Genomic DNA, 15,810 nt, shown 5'->3' on the forward strand with positions numbered 1-15,810 from the left:
CTATGCTGCAAGCTAGGCCTGTCCGTTTTGATCTGGGGGCTGGGAGTGGTCAGAGTAGCTGTGGGCGTTACCACCTGTGCTCTAGCTCTGAGGCGCCTCCCCTGTTTTCAGAGAGAAGGTTCTGGAAAATGGGCTGGGCCTAGAACTGGAGTGGCAGGCAGCTTGTGCGTGAGCCCTGACAAATCCCCATCGAGATTGGCAGGGGACGGGCCTCATATATAAGCTGAGGTGATTCTCCACAGGAGGGAGAGTTGGCTGGGTGAAGTGAGGAATGGCATGTTAGTCAGTCGCAGGAGGCCATCCCCATCTGTGTGCGGGGGGGGTGCGCCGATCGCAGGAGAGGCCCGGGGAGAGCTGTGAGGGAATATTGCCTCTACACAGTCATTGGCAATGTCTCTGCCACCACACGGTCTGATGGCAGGGAACTCCTGTAGCAGAGGGGCAGGTGAAACTGTCGGTATGCATGGTCTAGTCAAAGTTCCTCATCAAGGACTCAGGGCTGTTGGAAGGTCGGTGAGTGTTACCACAGTGGGGCTGGAGGTGCCAAGGGCTGGAGTGCCAAGGAGTCTGTGAAGGGAACTCTGCTAGTACACGGTCACTAGTGGAGTCTTCATCAATACACACGGTGAATAATAAGGAGTCCTGGATCAGAAAAGAGACTGGGGATCTGTGTCAAGTCGATGCTGCCTGCGGGCACATGATTTGCAAGTTGGCTGGGAACAGTAGTCCATATTTCCTAGAAGATATGCTTTTAAACCACTGGGCCTCTGGGGAGAGGTTCTGCAGGCCTCTGGCCTAGTGGCAGCGAGCAACCAGAGCCACAGTAGAGAGGCTTCTTCAGAGTGGGCCCCTACAATTCAATAGAAGAGGATGTGTCAGATTTCAATACAGTAACTGCAAGTTTGTGCAGGAGGAACCAAGTGTACAGGAGGAAACAAGTTATGGGCAGGAGGTGAAAGAGATCTAAGAACATTGCTTTTACACGGTCATTAGTGATGTCTCTGCCACCACACGGTCAGATGGCTAGAGAACTCTTAGATGGAATAGTCTGCGGGGGTTGAGCTGCGGGAGGAGCAACAGTCTGCATGTAGATGCGGGAGGAAACTAATACTAAATCCTATATGCACATTATATCTTCTGGCTCTACTTATATTCAAAGTATACCTTAAATTAATCCTCAAATATGATGGCAAAGACTTATCCTATGGGCATCCCATATTCCTATAACTATCCAAGTTATACCCCCAATAAAAACAACAAAAACAAAGCTCGCAAAAGACTGTTCATTGTCTCTGGAAGTGATGTATGAAGTCTGGCAGTGGGGTAATTTGGCGGATTGTTTGTTATTAGCTGCAACACCATGGCTACATATTTTTTTACAGTTTTTCTCATTCCCATTCATATCAATTGGGACACAGCAGCTGTATAGACACAGTCGATGCTCTTAATTTGACATTCTAGTGGGTCTGGGTCCAGGTCCCCAAATGTCACTTACTTCGCGGACCCACACTCACACAGATGCACAGATGTCATATTGGGTGCAGCGGCTGCGTCTACCTGCACGCAGATTCAAAGCACACATGTGCATCCCGCGTAAGCAAAATAAGGCCCTCATACAAGTGTGCGCTTCAGTACACCCATGTGAACGAACCCTAAATCCACTTACTCTTGACTGACTCACTACCTCTGCCAAAAGCTGCTTCCCATGGGGGCACTCGTACAGGCTCGCTCCTGGCCCCACCTCTCTGTCCAGTGCCCCCATGGGAAGCTACTTCCCATGGGGGCGCTCGTACAGGCTCCCTCCTGAGCACTGCTGCTGCTTCCATTGACACAGACAGCAGGACTCTGCCCCACCCCCTCACCACTGGCTTTGATTGACAGCAGCGGAAGCCAGTGGCTCCTGGTGCCCCAGCATACCAGTGAGATATGGAAGTGCTGGATCGAATGAGGGTTCAGGCATGTAAAAGGGGGGGGGGGGGACAAACTCTAAACATTTGTCACCTTAATGCAAGGAATGCACACTTTTATTTACACTGTAAATAAATAATACATCCAAGTGAAGTGCATCAGTATACATGAAGCATGTGTGACTTAACTGCTTGCCGACCGTGTACTGTATATATACGGAGACAAGGCAGCTCTGCTGTGCAGGATCACGTACCTAGTATGTGATCCTGTACTTCTGGGTCTGGGGCGCGTACACGTGACTCCGGCGGGCCACTCCCACTGTGATTAGGCGGCGGACTCGATGTCCACCTGCACCCGCCGATGCTTAGGTAAACAAGACAGATGGCCATTCTGTCAGTACAGAAGGCATGGATCCCGTGTCTCTGCTAAGCATCCATGCCTTCCCCTATTAAAAGCACCTCTCCCACAGTAGTAAAGCACCGGTCAGGCACACAGTACACCCTTTGATCACCCTTGATGTTAACCCTTTCCCAGCCAGTGTCATTAGTACAGTGACAGTGCATATTTTTTAGCACTGATTACTGTATTAGTGTCCCGACTGTCTGCTGCAATATCGCAGTCCTGTTATAATTTGCTGATCGCCGCCATTACTAGTAATAATAAAAAAAAATCCCATAATTTGTGGACGCTATAACTTTTGCGCAAACCATTTAATATACGCTTATTGGGATTTTTTTTACCAAAAATATGTAGCAGAATACATATTGGCCTAAATTGATGAAGGCATTTGATTGTTTCAACTTCCTATTGGATATGTTTTATAGCAGAAAGTAAAAAATAGTGATTTTTTTTCTTCAAAATTTGTCTGTCTTTTTTTTTTATAGCGCAAAAAATAAAAACCGCAGAGGTGATCAAATACCACCAAAAGTGATCTCTATTTGTGGGAAAAAAGGACACAAATTTTGTTTAGGTACAGCGTCTCATGACCGTGCAATTGTCAGTTAAAATAACGCAGTGCCGTATCGCAAAAAATGGCCTGGTCATGAAGGGGGGTCAAATTTGTGGAAGTCAAGTGGTTAATTCTTACTTACTTTCTTACTCTTATGCTTTCTTACAAGTAATTCATAAAAAGATCAAATTTGTGATGGCCAAATAAATTGCATTATCAGAAGAGGGTGAGCATTGACAGCCCCTCTCTATGGTTTTTCTTTAAAGTGTGCATTTAAGAATGGATGTGACTTGACACGAGCAAGAAATGTTTAAAAACAATTCTGTGTGGTTACTGTGTGAAAGAGGGGAAACAGCCATAGCTTGTCAGTTCTCATTTTCTGCTATGCTTCCAGGCAGTGCTGTGCTCACATACACCACTAGATGGAGGACTCAAACCTAAGACAATGCAGACAGCATTTGAATAGGTTGCCAAGGCTATCCTAGAAAATAAATGGCAGGCTTGCATACAGGAGTAACACACCATGTAATGATTAACTTTATTGAGAAAAGGCTGATGGTTCGTTACACTAAAAAGCTCTCCGCCGTGTTTACAGTATAAATTGATGGTCACTCCAGTTTTACAGACACCGCATATTCAAAATAAATAGACATTTACCACCAAGTAAAAGAAATCTAAAACTCCAAAAATAAAAAACAAAATGATTTTTTTCTAAAACAGTCTGCTAAGCAAACACAAGCATCTGACTTATCTGTAGACATGCAATGCTTCTGCAAGCCACACTACGGACATTGCTATCATTCATATAAACAATTTCAGGGTGGAGCTTGACTGCTGTATTTGGGCCAAGCTAAACATAATATTAAGCGGCAGTGTCAGAAAGACTGCCAAGATCTTCAACTAACAGATCTTAGCGCTGGAACCCCTTAGGTAAGCATGGCACCATTGTGTTCCTGGCACAAGCTGGATGGACTAATATTGAATATTCTCTGCAAAGTGGAATTAAAAGTATCCACAATACCACATATAAAAGTCTTGTATATGTTCTGTGCCACTTTCTGTGATACTGAGAACCTTTATGTCATCATAAATAAAGAATTGGGGGGGGGTTGGTATTACAAATATAAGAATCCTCTCTTTATTACAATCTAAAAGTAACAAAATTGTGTATGCGTTACCATGTACTTGTATTAAAAAGTATCCTGTTCTCTTTGCATTGCTTCCTTTGTGAAAAATTCCTGGTGACCCTGCCGGTCCCCCAGCTTTCCTGTTTCAAACTGACCACTCTAGGCATGTAAGCATAACCAATCCAACAAAGTCAGTTTCCCTCTTTGCATTCTACTTGGGATCACTGCCTGCTTGTACTCCAGTGGTTGTCTGGACAAGCATTACCCGTCCCCCCTTTGTAGCTAAACCCTGGGAAGATCAGTGTACTGCTGTTTGTCTGACTCCCCCCGTAGTCTACACCCTCACCCTTCCAATCCCCTTATACTATTGATAAGAGAGGTCATGTGATCACCTATAAAAAAAATGTGTGTGTGTATATATATATATATATATATATATATATATATATATATATATATATATATATATATGTATACCGTATTTATCGGCGTATAACACACACTTTTTTCCCCTTAAAATCAGGGGAAAACCGTGGGTGCGTGGACTACGAGAGGAGCCGAAAGCGGCCAAGAGCCGCCGAGATACACAGGACCGGTTCTGTGTGTCTTGGCGGCGCCATTTTCAAACTGCAATGACACTGACAAGTTGCACAAGGCTGCAAGTGGACACTGATAAGGCTGCAAGGCTGCAAATGACACCAAGGCTGCAAATGACACCCAGGCTGCAAATGACACCCAGGCTGCAAATGAAACTGGACAAGCATGCAGATGGACACTGATAAGGCTGCATTGATGGGCATTTAAATGTAAGTTTTTTTCCTTAAAACATTTTTTTCCTTAAAATTCCCTCCTAAACTTGGGTGCGTGTTATACGCCAACGCGTGTTATATGCCCATAAATACGGTATATATATATATATATATATATATATATATATATATATATATATATATATATATATATATATATATATATATATATATATTTTTTTTTTTTTTATTATTATTATTTATGTATTCATTTATTTATTTTTGTATATACACAAACATTTTTCCTAGCACATTCTATACTGAATTAATTGTTTTACAAACTACTTTAATTTTAAGCCAAAATTAAATAAGATAGCTGCTGGGCCCTAGAGCTAATTCTATCTATGGATAAACAGAGTGGGGGTATGGCTAATAACCTTGCAGTAAATCTATGCTTTAACCATGCATGGTAAAGCAACAAGTTCACTTTAATGCACACCTACACTGATGCAATTGTTCACCTTCCCTTCATAGTCCTGCTGCTCTGTTCAGCCCCTAAGAGAAAAGTTCTGTGTAAGTCACAAGTTTCTGAGGTCAAAATTTACAAAGGACAATGGCAGGAGTCAGCAACACGTTGATCGCAATCTATCGGTTGACTGCGGCTAGGTGATGGGTGGATTGCATTCACATCTATCCCTGCCTTGTCCCTCAAGTGTTCCTCCCCAAGAGTAGCAGAGCTGTGCAGAGAAGCAGTGAGCTCAGCGGCTAAGGCATGTTAGTCGCCACAGCTCTCAGGTCGGGAAGCTGTCAAAGCAAATTCTAGGAAGCAGAGGCTTTCTCTGCCCTGCAGCACTCCCCTTGCTTAAATGTGGCTGCAGGGTGAGGTATGCCTCTGCCGCCTATGATTCCCTGTTGACTTTGACAGCTTTCAAGCAGGATAGCTCAAGTGGGTTTGAGCTCTTGTCCAAAGACCCCTGAGTTTATCCCTATAGTGCTCTGCGCTGATCATCACCAGCCCTCATCTTCAGTCCATCCAAGGTGCTTGTGTATGACATCATGTTGGGTGGATGAGAAAGGAGGGCCGGCGGGAATCAGTGCATCAGAAGAGCTGCTCTGCATCAGGAAACCACTTCTGTGCTCTTGTGACCCCTGTGGTGTGCCCTCCTGAGCCCCTGTGATGTGCCCCCTTGACGCCCTTGTGGTGTTCCTTCTGACCCCCATGTACTGTGCCTTCCTGACCCCCTGTGCCAGGCCCTCCTTAGACCCCTGTGGTGTGCCCTCCTGACTCCCCACAATGTGCCCCCCTGTGGTGTACCTCCTGACCCCTTCTACCAGGCCCTCCTGAGCCCCCTGCGGTGTGCCCCCAGACCTCTCTTTGGTGTGCCCTCCTGAGCCCCCTTTGGTGTGCTCTCCTAAACTGCCTGTGGTGTTCCTCCTGACCCCCCTGTACTGTGCCTGCCTGACCCCCCTGCACCCTGCCTCCTGACCTCCCTGTACCAGGCCTTCCTGAGTTCCCTATACTGTGCCCTTTTGAGCCCCCTGGGGTGTGCCTCCTGATCCCCCTGTACCATGCCTCCCTAACCCCAAAATGCCATGCCTTCCTAGCCCCCTCTGTACCATGTGCTCCTGAGCCCCCTGTGGTGTACTTCCTGCCCCCCTTGTACCATGGTCTCCTACCCCCTAGTACCATACCCTCCTGACTCCCCCAGTACTGTGCCCTGCTAGGCCCTCTGTACTGTGCCCTCCTGACTCCCTCTACTGAGCCCTGCTGACCCCATGTCCTCTGCCCTGCTGGTGCCCCGTTCCCTGCCCTGCTGTCCCCCTGTCTTCTGCCCTGCCCAGCCATTTCTCTGCTCTCCTAACCCCCAGTCCTCTGCCCTGCTCACCCCTGTCCACTGCTCCGCATACTGCTAACCTCTGTACACTGCCCTACCTACTACTAACCTCTGTACACTGCCCTGCCTACTACTGATCTCTGTACACTGCCCTACCTACTATTAACCTATGTGCGATGCTTTATATACTGCTGAACTCGTTACACTTCTCTACCTACTACCAACCTCTGTACACTGCCCTACCTACTACTGACCTCTGTACACTGCTCTACCTACCACTTACTTCTGTACACTGCCCTACCAAATACTGACTTCTGTACCCTGCCCTATCTACTACTGATCTCTGTACACCATCCTAGCTACTACTGACCCCTACATAAATCTTTACACTGCCCTACATACTATTGACCTCTATATACTGCCCAACATACTACTGACTTCTATTGACCTCTGTACACTGCCCAACATACTATTGACCTCTGTACTCTGCCCTACATACTATTGATCTCTATTGACCTCAGTACACTTACATACTTCTGACCTCTATACATTGACCTACACACTGCGTACCTCTGTACACTGCACCACCTACTATTGACCTCTGCTGACGTCTGTACACTGCTCTACATACTACTGACCTCTGTACACTGCCCCGTTTACTATTGACCCCTGGAAACTGCCCTACATGTTACTTACACTGACCAGAACTCAGAGCAGGCTAGCACTGAGGCCAGTCAGGCATCAAAACTAGTCGAGCAAATCAGCCTGCAATACCAGATGTTTTGCCTTCGTGATGGACTCCTGCATCAGACTTGTGGGGGTGACCAATTACTTCCCAGACTTAAAAAAAATTGTGAATGAAAGCTCAGTTTCTCGCTGAAGCTAACTTTTAAGGACACCACACCCCAGTGATCTTTGTTTTCCTCTTAAAGTTTGCCTACCTTTGGACTATGGGCCCCCATGTGAAAGCACAAACTGACCCAGTGCTGTCACATAGAGTGTGTCCCATGCTACTGCATACCTAAAGTACCAAGTATTTCCTTTGTCTCTCAGCAAAGGAAAGGTAAGATTATGCTGGGGAAAGCTTTAGCACACTGTCAGCTAAAAACGGGTCACAGGAGTGCAGAACAAAATGCACTCCTGTGACCTGCAAGAGAGTATAGCCAAAATAGCTTCATTACTGAGTCTGACAGCCGTATATAAACCAGTACCATGTAAGATTCATAAAGGTATAAGAACTGATGGTCCACAAGAGAGACTACAAATATCAACCAGCCAGTGACCAATATGATGTGTTGGGTGGAGTGTTCTTGACCCCACCTCCTTTAGGGACCATTTTGTGTTGTGTCTTTGCCTAGATAAATGCATTCAGTGACTCACTGCTCTATATTCATCACTTCATTATGCTCCTTAATATAATGTTTAATATACAGGTGTAAAAAATTAGAATATCATCAAAAAGTTAATTTAGTTCGTTAATTCAAATCAAAATGTGAAACTTATATATTATATAGACTCATCAAACACCAAGTGACATATTTCAAGTGTTTTTTCTTTTAATTTTGATGATTATGGCTTACAGCTAGTGAAAACCCAAAATTCAGTATCTCAGAAAATTTTAATATTGTGAAAAAGTTCAATATTTTAGATTCATGGTATCACACTCTAATCAGCTAATTAACTCAAAACACCTGTAAAGGTTTCCTGAGCTTTTAAATGGTCTCTCAGTCTGGTTCAGTAGGTTACACAATCATGGGGAAGACTGCTGACTTGACAGTTGTCCAGAAGATAGTCATTGACACCCTCCACAAGGAGGGTAAGTCACAAAAGGTCATTGCTAAAGAAGCTGGCTTTTCACAGAGTGCTGTATCCAAGCATATTAATAAAGCTGAGTGGAAGGAAAAAGTGTGGTAGAAAAAGGTGCACAAGCAATGGTGATAACTGCAGCCTTGAGAGGATTGTGAAGCCATTCAAGAATTTGGGGGAGCTTCACAAGGAGTGGACTACGGCTGGTGTCACCTGTCGTATTCCTGGTGTCAAGCCACTCCTGAACCAAAGACAACATCAGAAGCATCTAACCTGGGCTAAGGAGAAAAGGACTCGACTGTTGCTCAGTGGTCCAAAGTCCTCTTTCCAGATGAAAGTAAATTTTGCATTTCATTTAGAAATCAAGGTCCCAGAGTCTGGAGGAAGAGTGGAGAGGCACAGAATCCAAGTTGCATAAGGTCCAGTGTGAAGTTTCCACAGTCAGTGATGATTTGGGGAGCCATGTCATCTACTGGTGTTGGTCCACTGTGTTTTATTAAGTCCAAAGTCAGCGCTGCCCTCTACCAGGAATTCTAGAGCACTTCATGCTTCTCTCTGCTGACCAGCTTTATGGAGATGTTGATTTCATTTTCCAGCAGGACTTGGATAGAGAATCTGTGGGGTATTGTTAAGAGGAAGATGCGAGACACCAGACCCAACAATGTAGACGTGCTGAAGGTAGCTAATAATGATCAAAGTTAAAAGAAAGAAATACTTGATATATATCGCTCTGTGTGTGATGAATCTATAAAATATATGAGTTTCACTTTTTGAACTGAATTTACTGAAATAAATTAATTTGTTAACGATATTCTAATTTCTTAAGATGCATCTGTATATATAATGAAACCAGTGCAAGTGCTACTGTATGACAAACAATAGTAGAAGACAGTCTGGACGTTGTGTATGCCTGTGAGAACCAATTTCACACAATGATGTATAAAAAAAAAAAAAAAAAAGTATTACATCAAATAGTAAAAACGTTAATAAAAACAGTTCTTTGGAGATATAGGAAAAGACCTTCCAGAGTTAGAGGTTGATGATTTTGTAGATCTATAAGCAAGTTGTCACTTGGTCTACGCATTTCACGGTATCACCCGCTTCATCTGGACCACATATAATATATGAATTGTTCTGTATACATAACTCTGACTACAATAAAAAGAGACAAAATAGAAAATCAATACAAATACAAAAAGAGTGTATATACTGTATAAATTCACTAATCATATAAACTATCTTGGATGGAAACAAAAAGGAAGAAGTGAATGAAAAAAAAAAATAATTACAAAGTATTATCTACAAAATAACACCTCTATATAAGATACCTCAACTATATCCTACCTCAACTCAAAAAGTATGTCTGTACGAAATATCAGCCATATAACAAGAAGGATATACAGTCTCAACACTGCTCCTGTCGGCCCATAGGATATGCCAGCATCTGAAAGCCAAGATGATAGATATCTACCAGTGATGTACATAAAAAAGAAAAAAAAAGAAAAAATAACCCAATTTGGACTGTACAACAGGACAGCGAGGGCCACATGGGCTGTCAACAGAGGACGAGATCTGTATGATTACACATTGCTTTACTACTGCCCCTTCACTGTCCAATTAACAGGTTGAGGGGACATGACCTCAAACTAGCAGGAGGAAATTTTAAACTAATCCTAGAAAGTATTATTTTATTGAAAGGGTAGTTGATGCTTGGAACAAGCTTCGAGCAAAGGTAGTGAGTCAGTCAACAGTAAGTGGATTTAACGAAAATGTCCAAATTGGGCCCAATTAGCCATTTTTCCTCCCCGGTGTCATGTGACTGGTTAGTGTTACAAGGTCTCAGGTGTGAATGGGGAGCAGGTGTGTTTAATCTGGGGTTATCACTCTCACTCTCTCATACTGGTCACTGGAAGTTCAACATGCACCTCATGGTAAAGAACTCTCTGAGGATCTGAAAAAAAGAATTGTTGCTCCACATAAAGATGGCCTAGGCTATAAGATGATTACCAAGACCCTGAAACTGAGCTGCAGCACTGTGGCCAAGACCATACAGCGGTTTAACAGGACAGGTTCAACTCAGAACAGGCCTTGCCATGGTTGACCAAACAAGTTGAGTGCACATGCTCAGCGTCATATCCAGAGGTTGTCTTTGGAAAATAGATGTATAAGTGCTGCCAGCACTGCTGCAGAGGTTGAAGGGGTGGTTGAAGGTTGAAGGGGTGGGGGGGGGGTCAGCCTGTCATCCTGTCAGTGCTCAGATCATACGCCGCACACTGAATACAATTGGTCGGCATGGCTGTCGTCCCAGAAACAAGCCTCTTCTAAAGATGATGCACAAGAAAGCCTGCAAACAGTTTGCTGAAGACAAGCAGACTAAGGACATGGATTACTGGAACCATGTCCTGTATGAGACCAAGATAAACTTATTTGGTTCAGATAGTGTCACGCGTGTGTGGCATGTGAGTAAAAAGACAAGTGTGTCTTGCCTGTCAAGCATGGTGGTGAGAGTGTTTGGGGCTGCATGAGTGCTGCCGGCACTGGGGAGCTACAGTTCATTAAGGGAACCATGAATCCCAACATGTACTGTGACATACTGAAGCAGAGCATGATCCCCTCTCTTTGGAGACTGGGCCGCAGGGCAGTATTCCAACATCTCCAAGACGACCACTGCCTTGTTAAAAAAGCTGGGGGTAAAGGTGATGGCCTGGCCAAGCCTGTCCCCAGACCTAAACCCTATTGAGCATCTGTGGGGCATCCTCAAATGGAAGGTGGAGGAGCGCAAGGTCTCTAACATCCACCAGCTCCATGATGTCCTCATGGAGGAGTGAAAGAGGACTCCAGTGGCAACCTGTGAAGCTCTGGTGAACTCCATGCCCAAAAGGGTTAAGGCAGTGCTGAAAAATAATGGTGGCCACACAAAATATTGACACTTTGGGCCCAATTTAGACAGTTTCACTTAGGGGTTTACTTACTTTTGTTGCCAGCAGTTTAGACATTAATGGCTGTGTGTTGAGGTATTTTGAGGGGACAGCAAATTTACACTGTTATGCGAGCTGTACACTACTTTAAATTGTAGCAAATTGTCATTTCTTCAATGTTGTCATGACATGAAAACATATAATAAAATATTTACAAAAATGTGAGATACTGTATATGTATTTCTGTTGGGTATTTAGCAGCTTTTCTGGAGTTTTGATTCAAACACATAAATATGGGCTGGCAAGTTTATGTCAGATCTGATTGTTCGTCCACAGTCTGGCATTGCATATGTTTGGCACATCTGTAAATCTATGCTAACTGGATGTATCAACTAGGATCTATATTATGTACCACTTAAAGTGGTTGTAAACCCTTATGCCGCATACACACGACCGGTTTGGCCGTTGGAATAAACACAGAAGGTTTCTCCGACGCAATTCCATTCAAGCGGTCTTGCCTACACACGGTCAACCCAAAGTCCGACCGTCCAGAACGCGGTGACGTACAGCACTTACGACGGGACTAGAAAAAGGAAGTTCAATAGCCAGTAGCCAATAGCTTCCGTCTCGTACTTGCTTCACAGCATGCGTCGTTTTTGGTCTGTTGAAACAGCATACAGAAGATCGGTTTTCCCGATAGGAATTGGTTCCATCAGAAATATTTAGAACATGTTCCATTTCTAGGTCCGTCAGAATTTTCGAGAGAATAAGTCCGATGAGGCCTACATACGATTGGAATAGACAATGAAAAGCTTCCGTCTGACTTTTTCTGTCGGACATTCCGCTCGTGTGTACAGGGCATTACAGACCACTTTTCCCTACAGGTAAACCTATAATAAGGCTTACCTGTAGGTACTGGAAATATCTTCTAAACCTGCACGATTTAGAAGATATTTACTATATAAACTTGTGCCGACGTCATCGGCGATGCGTTAACTAGCCCATTATGCTTTTACTTTGCAGGGTTTGCAGTAAACAAACGAGGAAGTAAAACCCATCAGGGTTTACTTCCTCTTTAATGTTAAACCATAGCAGTTTTTAGATGACTATAAAATATTTTTGTTTATATTCTTTAATTATATACTTTAATTACATGTTTGTTACGCTCTTGCATTATTATTTTGTAATGCCCACACAGGCGAAGGAAAGCACAATGCTTACCAGTGATTTTTCTGCAACTGCAAACTCCGCGTTATGTAAAACACAGTAATTACGGCGGGATTATTTTTCCGCTTATAACTACAACATATTTTATAACAGTCTTGTCATTGTTGTATATATTGCTGCACTGTTAATCTTTAAAAGCAACAATGTATAAATTTTAGCAGCATAGATCATTGCCAAACCATATGCAACACAAGCTATTAGGAATTCACATTTTTATGGCTTGTTGAAAAAATGTTGAATAAAATGGTTTGGTTTGGAGAATTCTTTCCAACATGATGCTACTGCTTTTTAGGATGTCAATAGTTTTTTAAGCTGCCTTAATGTGACTACTCAGGGGGATGTGTTGGGGTCAAGAGCCTGCTAGCAATGACTTTTGCAGTTGGAATGGAACTCTTAATTATCCCATAGTTGAAATTTTGTCTGCTCTTTGTTCTCTACATATATACATTTATATGAGACAGAATATCCTGTGAACTAGTCAAACTAGAAAATAAGGTAATACACTCTTCTATTATGAGTTTTTAAATTAGTTAACAGATTCAAGTAGCAATCCTACTATAAGCTAAATTTGCCACACTATTGCACAATGCACATCTCACAGCACAGTGTGATGTGATTGCATTAGACCTGTATTCTATGTATGGGATCTAGCTGAGATGTGTTCCCTTTCTATTCATTCTTTGTGCTACTGTGCCTTTAGTTCATGAACTACTCATCTCAAGAGTGTGGTCTTCTTTGTTAGAACTATCTTAATCTTTTAAAGTGAAAGTTTACCCTAGAATTACTCTATCAACATTATATATCCATACAACACTCAAACTCTGTTAAATGCATAGCACCATGTTTGGCATTTGTCTGCATTCTGGTTGTCCAACAATCAGCAATAGAAACAGCTGACAATATACAGGTGACACCATCAAACTCATGGTGTCAGTCAGCATTTCCATGATGTCTATGTCTCCCCAGATAATGTCCAGATGTGAATAGCAGGGGTGGTGTGGAAACAGGGAGGGAGATCAACACCATGAGTTTCATGAGTATATTGCTTGCAGTTTCCAGTGGTGATTGTTGGACAACCAGTGTGCAGACTGGTGCTACTGGTAAATGGCTGGCTTTTTCAAATTTTTAATTGTTGGACAACTAAAGTTAAACATGGTATAATGCACGTATATTATATATATATATATATATATATATATATATATATATATATATATATATATATATATATATATATATATATATATATATAATGTTTTATGGATTTTAAATGTAATTCTAGGGTGAACTTCCACTTGAGGCATCTATATACACCGATCAGCCATAACGCAGCCGATTTTTGAATTTGCTTTTAGGTGCAGCTGCCGCCATTGCCAGTAAGGGAACCCGGCAGTGCAGCCTTTGAGCTTCACGCCCAAGTCCCTACTGCACAAGCGCGAAGCACATTCCAATTGGTCTGGCGGCGGATAAAGGAGGAGGTGGCCAGACTTCTGACATACCTCACTGCGGTGAGGTCCGATGGAAGGTGGGACAGGGTACCTCTTAAAAACAGGTCTCCGCCCCCCCCACCCTGAAAGGTGCCAAATGTGGCACCTGAATGGGGAGGAGACAAATAAGCGGAAGTTCAACTTCTGGGTGGAACTCCACTTTAAAAGCAGAAAAAATGAGCATAGCAGTTTGTTGTGTTTGGGGCTGTGTAGCCACAGATAGGTCAGGGAGCCCATGCTGACCTGTGTCCACAGCCAAAAGTGCCTGTAATGGGCATGTGGGCATCAGAACTGGACCAAGGAGCAATGGAAGGTGACTTGGTTGGATGAATCACACCTGCGGGCTCGATCCCAAGTTGCGCTGCCTGTGTCTAAAGACACAGACAGCTAGGCTCAGGCCCTGTTCCCTGCTTCCTCATCACAGGAATTGACTGGCAGCATCGGGAGTCAATGGCTCCTCCTGCTGTCAACAAAACCTGTGAGAGTGGGAAGAAGAGGAGAGAGACACTATAGATGGACACAGCACTAGATAGATATTGGCTCAGGTAAGTATAAGGGGGGTGAAGGAGTAATACACATACTGTAACATTTACATTAATGCAGAGAATGCATAAAGGAAAATAAAAATGTTTAGGCTTTGCAAGCAATTTAAAGGATCTGCTATTATGACTTGGTAGTCAAAGTGTTCATGATTTGACAGGTCAGGGTTGTTTTGGTGGCAAAATGGGACCTACTGAATATCAGGTGGGTGGTCATAATGTATGCAAACAAATCCATGCAAATATTTGTATACATAATAGTATATAGTTCAAATGTTGTGTCAAACATATTATATGGGTTTAACTTGTATCATCCAACAATGATTAATATATATATTTTTTTTTTGGGGGGGGGGGGGGGGGACAAAGCCTTGTTATTCTGTCTCTTATTTTTCAAAAAACAAATAAATGATAGGTCCTACATGACAGCCAGCACAAAATGAAAAATTGTCAAAGAACTTTCAAAGTGCTGTCGTTTTCAAAAGAGAGCAGAGCTTAGCTCCTTTCAGAAGCACTATTTCTAAATTAAATAATACAGGGCTACTCAGAGGGAGGAATGTGAGGGGAATGAGTCACTAGTTTGACTCTTTGATTTGTGTGTAGATTTCAGCTTAAAGGGGTTGTAAACCCTCCTTTTTTTGTTTTACAATAACAAACATATCATACTTACTTCCACTGTGCAGTTCGTTTTGCACAGAGTGGCCCCAATCATCGTCTTCCGGGGTCCCCCAATGGTGCTTGTGACTCCTTCCCCTCCTTCCCACATCCGTAAACCCCCTAGGAGACGCACTCTCCCTGGAGGGTACCGTGCATGCGGGCATTCTGTGTCATAGACACGGCCCCGCCCCCCCGGTGCCCGCGTCATTGGATCGCTTCTTGGCCTTTTGGCTAAGATCAAGTGTAGTATCTGTTCTTATCAGTTGCCGGAGGAGGTGCTGTGCTGCTCCCAATGGGGAGGGCTATGCAAATCCTCTGACGTGATTGTACCTGGTCGGTCTGTTTCAGCAGGGGCCACGTCGGCGCTCCTAGGTCGTGGAGGCCAATGAATGGTCCAGTCTGAGCAGGCCAAAAGGGTGCTCCTGGTGAGGATGGGTGCTGCACTGGGTCTGGCCAAAGGGCTGGGTTATCCAGGCCTTCTGGCTAGGACTGGTATGGTCGCTGTCCCTGTCAGTGTTCAGTGGAGGAGCTGTCATCACCCTGAATGGGGGTTAGGGATGGTGGTATGCAAATCCGCTGGAATGATGGGGGCCTGGAAGGGTTAGTAC

At 43.7% G+C, this 15,810-nt stretch overlaps 1 protein-coding gene and 1 pseudogene across 1 annotated transcript in view; one reads left to right on the top strand and one right to left on the bottom strand.

The window, feature by feature from the left end:
* Nucleotides 1-15,810, bottom strand: part of PDGFC (platelet derived growth factor C) — a 350,192-nt gene that overhangs the window by 175,362 nt on the left and 159,020 nt on the right. The window lies entirely within an intron of this gene.
* LOC141124326 (U2 spliceosomal RNA) lies at nucleotides 15,414-15,519 on the top strand (annotated as a pseudogene).

The sequence above is a fragment of the Aquarana catesbeiana genome, linkage group LG01 (genome assembly GCF_042186555.1).
Source record: "Aquarana catesbeiana isolate 2022-GZ linkage group LG01, ASM4218655v1, whole genome shotgun sequence".
NCBI lineage: Eukaryota > Metazoa > Chordata > Amphibia > Anura > Ranidae > Aquarana > Aquarana catesbeiana.